This window comes from Macrotis lagotis, chromosome 3, assembly GCF_037893015.1.
Source record: "Macrotis lagotis isolate mMagLag1 chromosome 3, bilby.v1.9.chrom.fasta, whole genome shotgun sequence".
NCBI classification, from domain to species: Eukaryota; Metazoa; Chordata; class Mammalia; order Peramelemorphia; family Peramelidae; genus Macrotis; species Macrotis lagotis.
The window spans coordinates 141,385,935-141,402,012 of record NC_133660.1 but is presented as its reverse complement, the minus strand read 5'-3'; the positions used below and the strand labels follow the sequence as shown (position 1 = coordinate 141,402,012).

Genomic DNA, 16,078 nt, shown 5'->3' with positions numbered 1-16,078 from the left:
ACAAAAATTCATTAATTCCTAAGTTCTCTAGAATTTTTAATAGAAATTGATACAGTATTCTGTCAAAATACTTCATTTATTTATTGATATAATAATTGATAATAAATTATTGAGATAATTTTTTCTTTATTGAGATAATTATATTTTAATAATAGTTTGGATATTGGTTGGTCTTTTCTTTCTACTTAAAGATTTTATGTATTTTGAGTTTTACAATTTTCCCTCCCCTACACACCCCCACAGAAGGAAATTTGCCAGTCTTTACAGTGTCTCCATGGTATACATCAATCCAAATTGAATGTGATGGGAGAGAAATCATATCCTTAAGGAAGAAACATAAAGTATAAAGAGATAATAAGTTATTAGTTTTTTTTTCCTAAAATAAATTTAATAGTCCTTAATCTTTGTTCAAGTTCCACAGTTCTTTCTCTGGATACAGATGGTATTCTCCATGGCAGATACTCCAAATTGTCCCTGACTGTGGCACTGATGGAATGGGCAAGTCCAACAAGTTTGATCATTGCCCTCATGTTGCTGTTAGGATGTACAGTGTTGTAGTTCTGCTCATTCAGCATCAGTTCATGCAAATCACTCCAGGCTTCCCTGAATTCCTATCCATCCTGGTTTCTAATAGAACAACAATGTTCCATGACATATATATATATATATATATATATATATATATATATATATATATATATACACACACACATCACAGTTTCCTAAGCCCTTCCCCAGTTGAAGGACATTTACTTGATTTTCAATTATTTGCCACTACAAGAAGGGCTGCTAGGAATATTTTTGTACAAGTGATGTTTTTACCTTTTTCATCATCTCTTCAAGCTATATTCCTAGTAGTGGTATTGCTGGATCAAAGTATATGCACATTTTTGTTGCCATTTGGCCATAGTTCCAAATTACTCTCCAGAAAGGTTGGTTGAATTCACAGCTCTACCAGCAATGTAATAGTGTCCCAGATTTCCCACAATCCTTATATTCTTGTAAAAATGATCATTATCCTTTCTGGTCATATTGGGCAGTCTGAACAGTGTGAGGTGGTATCTCAGAGAAGCTCTAATTTGCATTTCAATAATAAATAATGATTTAGAGCAATTTTTCATATGGCTATGGATTGCTTTGATCTCCTCATCTGTAAATTGTCTTTGCATATCCCTTGACCATTTCTCAATTGGACAATGGCTTTTTTTTAAATTTGACACAATTCTCTGTATATTTTATAAATGAGTTCTCTGTCAGAAACATTTGTTGTAAAGATTGTTTCCCAGTTTACTACATTTCTTTTGGTCTTGGTTACAGTGGTTTTGTCTGTGCAAAAGCTTTTTAATTTAATGTAATCAAAATCATCTAGTTGTTTTAGTGATATTTTCCATCTCTTCCTTAGTTATAAACTGCTTCCCTTTCCATAGATCTGACAGTTAAACTATTCCTTGATCTTCTAGTTTGCTTATAGTATTTTTTTAATGTCTAAATCCTGTATCCATTTGGATCTTATCTTGGTATAGTTTGTGAGGTGTTGGTCTAATCTAATTTTTTTTTCCATACTAACTTCCAATTTCCCCAGCAGTTTTTATAGAAGAGAGAATTTTTATCTCAATAGCTGGACTCTTTGGGTTTATCAAAGAGCAGATTACTATAATTGTTTTCTGCTATTGCACCTTATCTATTCTATTGCCACCACTCTTTTTCTTAGTCAATACCAGATAGTTTTGATGACTGAGGTTTTATAATACAATTTTAGGTCAGGTAGGGCTAAGACACCTTCTATTGCCCTTTTATTTTCATTGAAATCACTGGAGATTGTTCACTTTTTATTTTTCCATATGAGTTTACTTACAAAAGAATATGGAATGCTTTGCAAATTTTCGTTATCATCCTTGTGCAGAGGCCATGCTAATTTTCTCTGTAGCAGTCCAATTTTAATATATGTGCTGCTGAAGTGAGCACTGGTATGATAATTCTGATAATTTTTTTTCCATTAATGAACTATCATTGAATTCCTGTTTTAAATCCCAGCTTAATGAATTATTATATTGATAAAATTTAGAATTGCTTATATTTTATTTAAAATGTCTCCTTTAATATTCATAGGAAAGTTGGTTTATAAATACTTTCACAGTTTTAGCTCTTCCTAGTCTAAGTATCAGCACCATGAAGTATCATAAAAGAAATCTGGGAAGATTCTTTCTTCAACTATATTTTTAATTAAAAGGTTATAGAACATTGGAATTAATTGCCTTTTAAATGTTTTGTCAAGTTCACTTGTGAATCCCTCTTAACCTGTACAGATTTTTAAAAGGCATTCATCAATTTCTTATTCATTTTCCTTTTTTCTGAAATGAGTTATTTAAGTATCATAATTTCTTTTTTGTCAATTTGAGCAATTTGCACTTTTATAAATATTCATCTATTTCACTTAGATGGTGAAATATATTGGCATATAATTGGGTAAATTTGTTGTAGATTACTGGCTTAATCCTCTCATTTATGGTGAATTCACACCTTTCGTTTTTGATAATGGCAATTTGGTTTTCCTCTTGCTTTTTATAAAATTCAAAAAAAATGCTTTTTTAAAATTTTTTGATCCATTCTATTTTCAGAATTAGGTTACTTGATTTCCAATTAACTTTAGTCCATCTTTCCATAATTCTTGATAATTTGCAGTTTTCATTGTGTCATGATCTGAGACAGGTTCATTTAATATTTCTTCCTTTCTCTATTTGATTGTGAAGTTTTTATTCCCTAATACACGGTCAGTTTTGGTGTAGCTACCATAGATCACTGAAAAAAAAAGACATATTTCTTGTTATTTCTATTCAGTTTTCAGCAGATGTGATTTTGTGGTTTCCTTCCTTATCTCTTTTGAATAGCTCTATTTTTACTTTCACCTTTTATTCTTCATTTTCTTTTAAAAAATTTTTTTTGTAAGGCAATGGAGTTAAGTGGCTTGCCCAAGGCCACAAAGCTAGACAATTATTAAGTGTCTCAGGCTGGATTTGAACTTAGGTCCTCCTGATTCTAGGCCCATTGCTCTATCCACTGTACCATCTAGCTGCCTCTTTTGCCTCTTATTGTAAGAAAGGGATTAATACCCCTGCTTCTTTTTATTTCATCTGGAAGAATGATGCATTCTTAAATATATTAATACATTAATTAATATATATATTCCTTTACCTTTACTCTGTGGGTATCTCTATTCTTTAAACGTATTTCTTATAAACAACATATTTGAGGATTCTGGCATTTAGCTATTCTGCTATATTCTTCTGTTTTAAGAGCATGCTAATCTCATTCGTATTCACAATTATGATTATTAGCTCTCTATTTACTTCCATTTTTCCCCCATTTACACTTTTTTCTTATCTTTCACCCTATTCCTCACTACCAATATTTTGCTTTTCACTACCACCTCCCTCAATATGGTTTATGTTCCAGAGTCTGTGAATCTTACTTTTCTACTATATTTGTCCTCCCTTCTCTCAGCTCCTCTTTTCTCTTCCATTCCTCTCTTCTCTCCTGCTTCACTGTAGGGGACAATAAATTTATAAACGCATTCAGGAACATATATTATTCCCTCTTTGAGTCAAAGCTATTGTGAACAACCAATACTCACACCTTCCTTTCTTTCCCTATACTATAATATGCTTTTTTGGCCTCTTCAAGTAATGTGATTTAGCCTTCTTCTGTTTCCTCCTTTCTCCCAGTATAATTCTATTTTACAGCAAATTTTTTGATATTATTATATCACAACCAATTTTTATTCATATCATCTAAGTATACTCTTTCCAAGTGTCCTAAGAGAAATGCAATTCCTAAGAGTTATATGTATTATCTTCTCACATAGGGTTGTAAGCAGTTTAATCTTATTACACAACATTGGTTGTTCTTTTTCACTCACTTTTCCATGCTTCTCATTGATCTTATTTTTGAAGATCAAATTTTATGCTCAATTCTGGCTTTTTGATCCAGAAACCTTTAAATTTTCCAGTTTCATCAAATGACATTAATAATGAATATTTATTTATTTCCACTTGACCAATTCTAATTTTTAAGGATTTATTTTCCTTAGTAAGCTTTTTTATCTCATTTTCCATTTGCTTAATTCTATTTTATTTCTATTTAAAATCCTTTGTGAACTCTTCTAAGAGTACATTTTATATTCCATATGAGTTCATGATTTCCTTTGAGGTAATTTTTCACTTCTTTCCTCTTCTTGGATGATGTTTTTATTTTCCCTGTCATCATAGTAACTTTCTTTTTTTTTTCTTTTTTAGGTTTTTTGTAAGGCAGACAGGGTTAAGTGGCTTGCATAAGGCCACACAGCTAGGTAATTATTAAGTGTTTGAGACTGGATTTGAACCCAGGTACTCCTGACTCCAGGGCTAAAGTTTTATCCACTATGCCACCTAGCCACCCCTAGTATCTTTCAATAGTTAGGGCTCCTTTCTGGTTTTTTATTCATTTTAGAAGTCAATTTCTACAATAGATATCCAGGTATTCCAGTTACAAGGTTTTTTGTTCTGGGAGACAGGCATCTGGTCACTGGATTTTTTCACTGGTACATCAAATTATGACCATTCATTCCCTGTTTTAAGGTAGTAAAGCCCTTCTCACCTGTTACCCCAGCATTCTGAAACGTGCAGTATGCTCTCTACTTTGAAGCTGGGGCCCTCACTGCTGGCCTACCTCACTGCTGTACTGCCATTCCTCTGAGTCAGGATCCAGGGTCCTCAGGTCCTCAGTTACTGTATTTGTGATGAAAAACCTCATACTGGTTTCCCTACTTTCTTAAGCAATGCTCCCCTTTTACCAGAAGTCCAGTTAAGATACCCTCAATTTCAAATTTGTTTAAGTCATTTTGTGAGGTCTATTGTTTTAGAGTCTATTCTGAGACTTCATTTAAATTTGTTTCAGACTTCTGGCCCAGATGGCAGAGAGAAGATGGGCACAGTTCTAAATTCTCCTGCTCTTTCCCCATCTGTCATATGAAACAGAACTCTTAACAGATATCTTACCCACAAAACCCAGAATGAAAAGCCAGGAGAAAGAACATCTACCTCAGGACTTGTCTTGGGCAAGTCCAGATGGGTAAGTCTGGGCACAGAAGGTGGATCAGCTCCAGATCAGTCAGATTAGTGGCTGAATTGGAACTGTGGAATGTGAGGGCCTGTGAGGTGGACCTGCTGGATCAGTGGTCTGACAAGACTGCAAGGAATTGAGTCAACTAGGGAGCAGAGGCATTGGTGTTGGCGCTGACCCTCTGGAGCTTGCCGATAAGACTGGGGGAGAGTTCCAGAGCAGGAGAGCTGAAGACACCATCCCTAGGCTCCTTTGGTCTGAGGAACTCTGAATCCATGCCTCCATTGCAGCGAGGCCTCTTCCCAGAACAAATAAAATTCCAGACTAATTCAGCCTCAGGCACAGGTGTGAGAGCAGAAAAACCAGTCCAGCTCACAATCTGCAGAGGAATGCCCTCACCCCAGGGTAAAGTCCATCATTGAATGAAGGCAAAAGGATTCAATAGCCTCAACCCCCCTCTCTTCAAGCTAAGGGAGAAGGCCTTAATCAAAGTCACAGACACTCCAGAGAAAGCAACCAGTGCCTCCTATTGGCCAGCCAGAGAAATTGTGCTCAGAGAATAAAACCTCTAGTGATCCCAACACCAAACTCCTATGAACCATCCCCTCTACATTTCAAGGTCTTAGGAAAATGAAGAAAGGTCAGTGTAAAGGTGGATCCATAGAAAAATTCTTGTAAGGAAAAGACCCTAACTCAGAGAGACCTAGAACCTTTGAGGAAAATATGATCTGATCTCCAGTACAGAAAGATTTCCTTGAAGAAATAAGGAAGGAGTTTAAAAATCAACTGGAAAATTTGGGAGAGACAAGTAATACCTTGCAACAAGAAAGCAAATCCTTAGAAAATACAATTGGATAAATACAAAATGAGATTAAATCTCAGATCCTCAACTGGGCAAATGCAAAAAGAAAATATTTGTCTCAAAACCACAATTGGTCAATGGAAAGCTCTTTCAAAAGTAGGATTGACCAATTGTAAAAGGAGTTGTAAAAGGCTAATGAAGAAAATTCCTCCCTAAAAAAAAGAATGGAGTTTGCAGAAACTAATGACTTCATGAGACAAGAGCCTGTTAAACAAAATCAAAAAATAGAAAAAAATAAAAGAAAATGTAAATTACCTCATCAGCAAAACCACTGACCTCAACAATAGGTTGAGGAGGGGGAACATGAGAATTAATGGACTTCCTGAAAAATTTGAAGAGAAAAATAGTCTGGACATAATATTACAGGATCTAGTGATAGAAAATTGCCTTGATATCATGGAACCAGAAAGCAAAGTAGTTATTGAAAGAATATATTGATCTCCTGCAGAAAAACATCCTAAAAAAAACACCAAGGAATGTTGCGGCCAAATTCCAGAAAAATCAGGAAAAAAGAGGAAATCCTTCAAGCAGACAGAAAGAAACAATTTAAATATCAAGGAGCCACAGTAAGGATTACACAGGACCTGGCTGCATCAACATTAAGGAATAGAGAGGCCTGTAATGAGATATTTTTGAAGAGCAAGGGAGCTTGGAATGCAACCAAGAATCCACTATTCTGCAAAGCTGAGCCTTCTCTTCCAGGGAAAAAAGATGGAAATTGAATGAAATGGAAGAATTTCAAGAATTCTTGATGAAAAGACCAGAGTGAAATAACATATTTGGACATCAAACAGGAGGTTCAAGAGACACATGAATAGGTTTAAAAACGGGGGGGGGGGGCAGTAAAAGAAAAAAAAAACTACTATCTAATAAGTTGAAACTGGCTATATCCAAGTATGGGGAAAAAGATTCTCATAAATTTGAGAATTGTAACTCTAACAAAGAGAATATACCTAACCAGAAGTGATGGACATTCATGACCTATCAATGAGACTACTATCCAATGGGATGTAACTGGCTTTAACCGCAATTGAGAGAAAGACTAATAACTCTCAAGAATTTTAACTCTATTAGATAGAATGAACTTAGCTAGATGTGATGGAAACTCAGACTTTTCTATGACTCATAATGGTTTTAAAAACAATACCTCCATATAAAGGGGGGACAGGAAGGAGACAGGAAGAGGGAGGGGACTGAATGGAGTAAATCTTATTACACTAAGAGGTACAAAATACCTATGGCAATAGAGGGGGAAGAAGGGAGGAGATGAGAAACACCTAAATCTTCTCATCAGACTTGGCTTAAAGTCAATTTACACATACTCAGTTAAGTTAAAAAGCATCAAAACTTGCAAGTATTAAAATGGGAAAAGGGGAGGGAGGACAGAGAGAAGGAGGGGAGAGAGAAAAGGGAAACTAACAAAAGGAACGGAAGGGAAAAGGGAAAAAGGGAAAGGGGAAAGAAAGGGGAGGGGGTGATTAAGAGGAGGGAAACACAATGAAATATGTGGTATTCAGAAACAAAAATACTGGGAAACACAGATAAAGGGTGTGTATAAGAAAATGAAATTCTTATATGAGTAAGTTCTCTCCAGCCTGTATGAGAATGTGTCCTTTCCCCCTGGAACATGTCCTATGTGATTTGACAGCATTCTTAGAGTCCCAGGAACTAGCCACTCCTTGGAACACAAACAGTACTGAGAAGAACTGTCTATTCCCACAGTGCTGACCTTAATTACGTTGTGTCTTGCAGCCCCATATGACGTGTTTCTAATGTCATAACACTTACTGACTTCTTACGTTCATGATAAGAACTCTGGGATCCTTTCCAATTGAATTTAGCAACAAGCCTTCTTTGTTCTCCCCTAAAAAAATATCCTAAAACTCCAATCATTCATTAGAAGAAGAAGAAGAAGGAGGAGGAGGAGGAGGAGGAGGAGGAGGAGGAGGAGGAGGAGGAGGAGGAGGAGGAGGAGGAGGAGGAGGAGGAGAAGGAAGAAGAAGGAGGAGGAAGAGGAGGAGAAAGAGGAAGAAGATGAAGAAGAAGAAGAAGAAGAAGAAGAAGAAGAAGAAGAAGAAGAAGAAGAAGAAGAAGAAGAAGAAGAAGAAGAAAGGGAATCTCACCCATGGAGAAGATGTTCTGCCTGGGGCCCTTTCCCATTCAGGATTCAAAGACTGCTGTTGAATCAGAATTCTGCAGCCAAGGCGATTAAAAGTTGGTGCTACCCCGAATTGGTGATGTTTTCTCTATCTTCCTCTTCTACTTTTGTTATAGTAGTAATAATCCTTACTTATATTGAATATTATTGTAAGCAATCTATTCCTTGCATTATTAACATACTTTCACTTTCAACTGCATGACAGCTTCATTTACAGGAAGGTATCTGAACCTCATTAAAATCAAATACAGGGGTGGAAGGGGAAAATATAAACAGAGGGAAGATAGCATGGAGGACAATAAAGAATTAGTAATCATAACTTTGAATGTGAATAGGATAAACTTTCCCTTAAAATGTAAACTAATAGAAGAGAGGATTAAAAACAGAATTTTACAATATGCTACTTATAGGAAGCTAATTTGGAGCAGAGGGATTCATATAGAGTAAAGGTAAGAGGTTAGAGCAAAATATATTTTGCTTCAGCTGGAGTGAAAAAAGTAGGTAGCAATCCACATGTCACACAAAGCAGCTGCAAAAATAGATAGCATCAAAAGAGATAAGGAAGGAAACTTTATCCTCCTAAAAAGTACAATAGACAATAAAGTTATTTCAGTATTGAATATAAATGCACTCAATTGGATGACATCCAGATTATTAGAGGAGAAGCTGAAAGAATTACAGGATGACATAGACAGCAAAACTCTACTAGCAGGAGACTTCAACCTCCTGCTCTCATATCTAGATAAATCAAATCATAAACAAGAAATAAGTAAAGGAGGTAAATAGATTGTTAGAAAAAACTAGATATGGTAGACTTATGGAGGAAATAGAATGGGGATAGAAAGGAACATGCCTTTTTCTCTGCAGTACATGGAACTTATACAAAAATTGACCATGTACTAGGACATAAATACTTAATGATCAATGGCAGAAAGGCAGAAATAGTGAATACATCTTTCTCAAATCACAATGTAATAAAAGTCATATGTAATATTGGCTCAAGGAGATATAGACTCAGGACAAATTGTAAACTGAGTAACCTCATTTTAAAGAATCAGTGGACCAAAAATCAAATTATAGAAAGAATTAATCATTTTATCCTAGATAATGACAAAAATGAAACAACATAGCAAAACCGATGGGATTTACCCAATGCTGCTCTCAGAAGATATATTATATCTTTACATACTTACATGAATAAATTATAGAAAGAGGAAATCAATGCACTAAACAGGCAACTAAAAAACTTAGAGAAAGAACAAAATTCTCAATTAAATACCAAATTTGAAATATTAAAAATTAAAAGAGAAATTAATAAAAGCAAAAGCAAAAAACTATTAAATTAACAAATAAAAATAAATGTTGGTTTTATGAAAAAAACAATAAAATTGATAAAACTCTCATCAACTTGATTAAAAAAATAAAGAAGAAAACCAAATTGCTAGTATCATAAATAAAAAGGTGAACTCACCACCAATGAGGAGGAAATTAAAGTAATAATTTGAAATTATTTTGCCCAGCTCTAAGCCAATAAATTTGATAATCTAAGTGAAATGGATGAATATTTACAAAAATATAAGTTGCTCAGGTTAAATGAAGAGGAGGTTAAGTACCTAAACAACACTACGGCAGAAAAAGAAATTCAATAAGCCCTCTTTGAACTCCCTTAAAAAAAATTGCCTGGGTCAGATAGATTGCCAAGTGAATTCTACTGAACATTTAAGGAACAATTTCTTTCAATTCTATATAAACTCTTTGGCAAAATAGGGAAAGATGGAACTCTGCCTCTTTCTATGAAACCAATATGGTTCTGATATCTAATCCAGGAAGAGTTAAAACAGAGAAAGAAAATTTTAGGCCTATCTCCCTAATGAATAATGATGCAAAAGCTTAAATATATCTTAGCAAAACAATTACAATGAGTTTTCACTTGAATAATACATTATGATGAAGTAGGGTTAGCAGTGTTGGTTCAATATTAGGAAAACTGTTAGTATACTCAATTATATCAACAACAAACAATCAGAAATTATATGATCATATCAGTAGATGCTGAAAAAGCTATTGACAAAATACAATACCAATCCCTACTAAAAGCACTAGAGAGTGTAGGAATAAATGGACTGCTCCTTAGAAAAATAAGCTGTATCGTTCTGAAACTACCAACAAACATTATATTCAATGGGGAGAGGCTACAGGCATTCCCAAGAAGATCAGTGGTGAAAGAAGGGTGCCCATTATCACCACTACTACTCAATATCATATTAGACCTATTAGCTTCAGCAATTAGAGAAGAAAAAGAAATTGAAGTAATTAGAATTGGGAAGGAAGAGTCAAATCTCTCCCTCTTTGCAGATGACATGATGGTCTACCTAGAGAATGTCAATAAATCATCCAAAAATATTCTGAAAATAATTAGCAATTTTAGAAATGTTTAGAAAAGTTTCATGTCATAAAATGTTTTAAAATGTAATAAAAATCCTCAACTTTTCTATATGTGTTTAGTAAGATACAGAAGGAAGAGCTAGAAAGAGAAATCCCATTCAAATTAACCTCAGACAATCTAAAATACCTCTGAGTATATTTGCCAAGGCAGAATCACAAACTTCTTGAGAACAATTAAAAAACACTTCTCACACAAATTAAATCAGATTTAAATAGGCAAATATCAACTTCTCATGGACAGCTAGAGCTACTATAATATTAATGACAATTCTACCACAACTAAACTACCTGTTTAGAGACCTACCAATCACAATTCCAAAAAAATTACTTTAATGAGTTCGAAAAAAGTTGTAAGTAAATTCATATGGAGAAATGAAAAGTCAAGAATTTCAAGGAATTTAATGAAAAAAGTGCAAAAGAAGGGAGCTTAACCCTACCTGATCTAAAATTATACTATAAATCATCAGTCCTTAAAACTGTATGGTTTGGGCTAAGAAATAGAATGGTGGACCAGTGGAATAGACTAGTAGCAACAGCAGGACGTGATTATAATAATCTGCTGCTTGATAAACCCAGAGTCCAGCTATTAAGAAAAAAAACACTCTCTTTGATAAAAACTGCTGGAAAAATGGGAAGTTATTAGGGGAAATTTAGATTAGACCAACACCTCACAGCCTTTATCAAGGTAAAATCCAAATGTTAACAGACTTAGACATAAAAAAAAACAATACTACATGCAAACTAGAAGATCAAGGACTACTTTAACTGTCAGATCTATGGAAATGGGAGCAGTTTATGAATAAGGAAGAGATGGGGAACATCACCAAAAACAAACTAGATGATTTCACTTATATTAAATTAAAAAGCTTTTGCACAAATTAAACCACTGTAACCAAGATCTAAAGAAATGTACTAAATTGGGAAACAATCTTTACAACTAATGATTCAGACAAAGTACTCATTTCTAACATATACAGAGAAGTGAGTCATATTTTTTAAATAGAGGCCATTCCACAATTGGCAAATGGTCAATGGATATGCAATAAAAATTTATAGATGAGGAGATCATAGCAATCCATAGCCATATAAAAATTGTTCTAAATAATTAATTATTAGAGAAATGCAAATTAAATCTTCTCTGAGGTAACACCTAACACCTCTCAGACAGGTCAATATGACCAGAACAGATAATCATTATTGTTGGAAGGCTTGTGGGAAATCTGGGACACCATTTCACTATTTGTGGAGCTGTGAACTTATCCAACCTTTCTGGAGTGAAATTTGGAACTACGCCCAAAGGACAACAAAAATGAGCATACCCTTTGATTTAGCAATACCACTACTGGGTCTATACTCTGAAGACATGATGGAAAAGTGTAAAAACATCACTTGTACAAAATTATTACTAGTAGCTCTGTTTGTGGTGGCAAAGAATTGGAAATCAAGTAAATGTCCTTCAAATGTGGAATGGCTTAGCAAACTGTGGTATATGTATGTCATAGAACGCTATTGTTCTATTAGAAACCCGGAGAGATGGAAATTCAGAGAAGCCTGGAGGTATTTGCATGAGCTGTTGCTGATTGAGATGAGCAGAACCATAAAAATACTGTACACCCTAACATGGGGGTGATGTTCAACCTTGATGGATTTGCTCATTCCATCAGTGCAACAACCAGGGACAATTTTGCTGCCTACAATGGAGAATACCATCTGTATCCAGATAAAGAGCCATGGAGTTTGAACAAAGTTACCTTTAATTAGGAAAAAAAAACTGATATCTTATTCTCTGATTTTGTTATCTTTTACACTTTCTTTTTCTTCCTTAAGTATGTAATTTCTCTCTAATCACACTCAATTTAGATCAATATACAACATGGAAACAAAATAAAGACTGGCAGATTGCTTTCTGTGGAGGGTGGGGGAGGGAAGTAAGATTGGGCGAAAAATGTTAAAATTCAAATAAAATTTTTAATTAAAAAAAATAATTTGCTTCAGACTTAAAATGGGAAAAGCTCAGGGAGCTTCATAGCTCCTCTTCAACTGGTTGTCTTTACCCAAGAAGCATCGACAAATAATTCAATTGAAATTACCAGACTATTCCGTTTATTCCTTAATTCCATATAGAATAAATGTTCTCAAAAATCTCTCAAAGGTCTTACAGAGAACAAAATACAACCTTGTGCAGACTGAATTTAACACTTTTTTGTGTAAAATGACATTTAGCAAATATATCTTCTTAGATTACACAATTTCTCAGAAAAATTGATCGCTGAAATTGAGAAAAACAAAACTAAAATTTAGACAGCCCTTGTAGAGGTTTTATCAAATCACAGGAATAATTTTGTAAAGGCTAGACAGCCAAAAATGTTATTAGATTACAGATATGTAGATTCACATCACTAACAAAAATTTATATTATTTTTCAGTTCAGTTTGGTGATCCTCAGATGTCCTCATCTTATGCACATCCAATAATTATGTAAGCAAATAAAAATAAGATGGAGAAAGGAAAGGAAAATGCATAAATAAGAAAAAATACTAAGAAAAATGTTCTCTTCTGGAGGGTTTGAGTTATAAGATTAGATTAAGGCTCAGAATCAAGGGCACATAGGAATAGCATATGATGATTATGATTTATGCGAACATTATGGAGGGAGAGAATCAATACATATCCTACAAGTTTTGTTTTTTTTAGTTTAATCTGAACTATTCCCCACCCTCCTTCCTCTCTCTCTACTTTCACAATGGAATACAAATAAATAAAATATTGCTGATTTTTTCTTTGAATACTGTACAAAATTTAATAAATTTTCAATTAGTAGAGAATTCTCACTTTGGCATTTTTAAATTTCATAAGTAATGATGTCAACACTCTATTTGAAGTGCCTGGCTTATTACTATGTTTATGGGAAAAAATAACCTACATTACTTTAGGCATCCAAGTTTATCATGATATTCTTCAGTTACTTTTTCATTATACATATAATGAGTTGAATTTGATTATCTTCTGACAACCTTTCCAATTACAACTTTTCAAGATACTGTTTATTCTTTACTGTTTTAATCTGTCACAGTATGACTTTAAATTAACTCGAGAGAGCATTTAATGAAATATTGTTCTAATGACATCTCTTTTCTTTTCAGTCCCCGGTATTCTACAATGTACTTTAGTCTTTTTCAGGTCTTAAACTCATTAGAAAATGTAACCTATAGCATAAAGCAAAAAACAACAAAACAAAAAAGGTTGATAGAATTCAATGAGCACAGTGAAGATGCATTAAAATATGATTTTTCTTCTTATATAGAAAGTAGAATTATGAAAGGTAAAAAAATTTCAGTTTTTTAAATATGGCTCTAAAGTTAGCATTCAATTTGATGTCAGGATGTAGTTAAGCTCTCACAAAAGACTGAACATTTTAACAAAGAGGAGGTTTACTATGCCTGCTGAAAGTGACATGAAACAATGGCACATTAATAATTAATTTTTCAGACCATGTCTCCCATCCCAATGTCTACCATGAATTTTATCTGGTCAGTTTGTCATCAAGGTAATGTGACCCTTTATTTTCAGTATGAGTTTCCTCCACATGTCTAAGAGGCACTAGCAGTACTGAACCAAGATATGACTTCAGAATGCGAAACAATTTTAGGAAAGTGAAGGTACCAATTTCAAAATAGATAATTTAGACTAAATTAAATTAAGAATTTTGTGGAAAGATAGAACCAATGGAAACCTGATTAGAAGGAATTCAAAAAAGAAGGAAAAAATTTTCTCAACTAGCATTTTGGATAAAAGATTCATTTCTAAAATATAAAGAAAATTGAGTCAACAATAATATATATCATTCTACAATTATTAAATGGTCAAATTTTATCAATAGACAATTTTCAAATGATGAAATCAAAACTAACTAGAGACATATGAAAAATGTTCCAATTCATTGATTAGAGAAATGAAAATGTAAACTTCTCTGAGTAACCTACTCCTACCTATCAGATTGACTAAAATGTCAAAATGGAAAATGTTCAGTTTTGAAAAGAATGTGGAAAACTGGCAACTTATACACTGTAGGTGGAATTTTGAACTGATCCAACCATTCTAAAGAACAATTTTGAACTGCCCCAAAGGCCATACTCTTTGATGCAGCAATACACTACTAGAATGATATCCCCAAAAGTTTGTAAATATGGAAAAAGACTCACAGGTATAAAAATATTCATAGAAGTCTTTTTTTAGTCACAAGGCTTTGGAAAATTAGATGTTACCCATCAACTGGTCAATGGCTGAATGAGTTATGGTTTTATAACTCCAGTACCACCTCCAGTCACCCAATTTCATATCTGACCACTATAACCAGGTGACTCTGGAGGAGAAAGGGAAGCTGGTGACTTCACACAGCACTCCTCACTCAAATGCAGTTCATGTGATTGTCATTGTATCACCTCCTTGATGTTGTGGTATTCTTCAAACATGAAGGAGAAATATCGTTATGGTATATGAATATTATGGATACTGTTGTTTTATAAAAAAAACATGAATAACCAGTAATTAGAATTGCTTAGAAATACTGGTATGAACTGATGTTGACATAAGTGAAAAGAACCAGGAGAATAGTTCAGACATTAAGGGTGACACTGTGTGATGATCAGCAATGATGGTCACTGTTCTTTTCAACAGGTTAGTGATCAAGGGCAATCCTGAGAAATCTCTTTTGGAAAATTCCATCCACATTCAGAGAAAAATCTATGATGTCTGAATGCAGAACAAAGTTTACTAGGTTCAATTTTTAAAATTTACTTTTGGTTGTTTTTTTCTCCCTCTTATTTTTTTTCCCTTAGTACTAATACATCTTTCATTCATGCCTAATATGGAATTATGTCAAACATAATTGTACTTATATAACCTATATCAAATCCTCTGTCTTGGGGAAGGGGAGAAGAGGCTGGGAGAAAAATGTGAAAATCAAAATTTGCAAAAGGATAAATGTTCAAAACTTTTTTGCATGTAATTTAAAAAATAAAATAAAAGCTTTGTGAAAAAAAGAAAGTAAGGTAAATCAGGAACTTTTTTGGTTTTGTTTTGTTTTTGTATGTGAAGTGAAAGACTATATCATGGAAGTCAGCACCACAAAATCTTCCAGTTTTATATCAACAAATTTGTTTCTTTCAGGTAAGCATTAGAAAGATCTCTGATTGATAGCTAGGAAGCAGAAGGTCTTTTTTATGGTGCAATGATTTAGAACAGAATTTTAGCATTAGAAGAATATGAATTAATTACTCACTTAAACATAAAGGAAGTATGGACTTCCCTCTATAGCCCTTTTTTAAATCTTTATTATCGTTTTATTTTTTCCAAGTACATATTAAAACAAATATTTAATATTTTTGCCAATTTTGAGGTACATATTCTTCTCATCTCTCCCTGCCCTCTCTATTAGTGAGAAGTAATTCTATGTAGGTCTTGTAAAACAATGTCTGGATTCAAAGACTTACAAACTGTGTGACCCTGGACATGAT

The 16,078-nt window shown here is 33.7% G+C and overlaps 1 non-coding gene across 1 annotated transcript; it reads right to left on the bottom strand.

The window, feature by feature from the left end:
- Nucleotides 1-1,857: 1,857 nt before the first annotated feature.
- On the bottom strand, nt 1,858-1,965 carry LOC141519839 (U6 spliceosomal RNA). The gene has a single exon (XR_012477468.1). It is a non-coding gene; the product is annotated as a U6 spliceosomal RNA (small nuclear RNA).
- Nucleotides 1,966-16,078: the final 14,113 nt, after the last annotated feature.